Genomic DNA, 1,745 nt, shown 5'->3' on the forward strand with positions numbered 1-1,745 from the left:
CCAAGCGATTTCATAATTCAGCAAGCCATCATTTAAAATAATTTGTGTTACAGGGTTTCCCATAAAGAAATGTTAGTTATAAATAGTCAAACGGCGATCTTTTAAGTTCAACTTCCGCCCTTTGTGAACTGGCCTCTGCCCTTAATTGGAGCGTCACATCCGTTCCCGGCAGCTGTGTTAAACCATAGCGCGCGATCAAGCACTTCCGTTTTCTTCCTCGTGTTCCGAACTGGGCACGTCACTTCCGCCCGCCGTGTGTTGACGTGTTCGGAGGTGAGCCGTGTCACTTCCACCAACCCTTCTGTCGTTTCGCTCCAGGACGCGGCACATCACTTCCGTCCTTACTTAATAGATGTGTTGAGCTCTTCCGCCCCATTGTTTTCTCCGGACTTAATGCTTCCGCCCTTCTTGTCTATAGAATTAGTATGTTTTTTGCCCAAGTATGAATAATGAGTAGGTGGTGTCTTCCATATTATCTGAAACTAAAATAATAAAGGATAAGCATTCCATTTAAGGAGGGTAATCTGTTTTGATGCTGGATATATAGGTTAGATCATTAAATGATTAGTCTAAGTATAACATTCTCCTTAGGCATAGATATATATTAGAATAATAATATATTAATAGTTTGATCTAAAAACACTATGAATATGTACTGAATTGTTTTATGTATATAATTATATTGGATATTGTTTAGATATTTATTCCAAAAAGGAATTTCTTTAAAAGTTCAACCAAGAGGAGCAGAAATTCAGGGATATAATAAGTTGTGAAATGTTCTTAAGGTATGGGGATCATTCTTTCACTCTTTTCCTTGAAGAAGAGGTTCCAAAGACTCTGAAAATTTCTTGGATTTTCATATTGATCCGACTCAGACAAACGACCTCTTTTCATCCAGTTAGATAGTTACAATCGGTTTTAAGATGTACTTGAAGTATGGGGATCATTCTTTTACTCTTTTTCTTGAAGGGGAGGTTCCAAGGACTCTAAGGATTTCTTGGATAATCATATAAGTCAAACCCAAGATCCACCTCTTTCCATTCAATTGGGTAGTTAGAATTGTAAAGTTCTGATATCATTAATCACTCCTTGGCCTTAAGGCTTGCAATTGTGAATATGCTATAATTCCCTTTTTAGGCATTATCATTCTCTAGCCTGGTTATATTCCAAACCGCCGGCTGAATTTGCAGCACCAGGTATTCTCAATGGGTTACCTTCCTTGGTACTAACCTGGCCCAATCATGCTTTGCTTCCAAGATCGGACGAGATTGGGCTCACACATGATGGTATGGCAGCAAATACATATTTCGATGGTCCATAATGCCAGATATTCTACCAAACCTGGACTTCCCTCAGAAGATGAACCTTCAGGGTACTACTCAGGCCCCTCCATAACCTGGGGGTATATTGGTAGATAGGAATGGAGCATATCACAAGAAAGGAGCAATTTCGTAGTATTCATTGAAGCCTTTAGGTGCCAGTGTGTCCAGTTCAAACAGCCAGAACATCTCTCTTCTTGATAGCAGATTGCCCAAATCCCCACCTCTTTCTCCCAGAGTAACGTGTTCTATTGCCTTGAAGGTGATATCTTCGGGATCCGAATTATGTTTTATTGAGAAGTGTTTGGAGACTGCATGTCCTTCAACTCTGTTTCTAATGTTCCTAATGTGCTCCTGAATTCTGATTTTTATCTATATAGATAGATAGATATAAGATAGATAGATATGAGATAGATAGATAGATAT

General features: G+C 39.1%; 1 pseudogene; it reads right to left on the reverse strand.

The window, feature by feature from the left end:
• Positions 1–1,181: 1,181 nt before the first annotated feature.
• On the reverse strand, positions 1,182–1,300 carry LOC148509525 (5S ribosomal RNA; annotated as a pseudogene).
• Positions 1,301–1,745: the final 445 nt, after the last annotated feature.

The sequence above is a fragment of the Taudactylus pleione genome, unplaced genomic scaffold (genome assembly GCF_031769625.1).
Source record: "Taudactylus pleione unplaced genomic scaffold, aTauple2 ptg000321l, whole genome shotgun sequence".
NCBI classification, from domain to species: domain Eukaryota; kingdom Metazoa; phylum Chordata; class Amphibia; order Anura; family Myobatrachidae; genus Taudactylus; species Taudactylus pleione.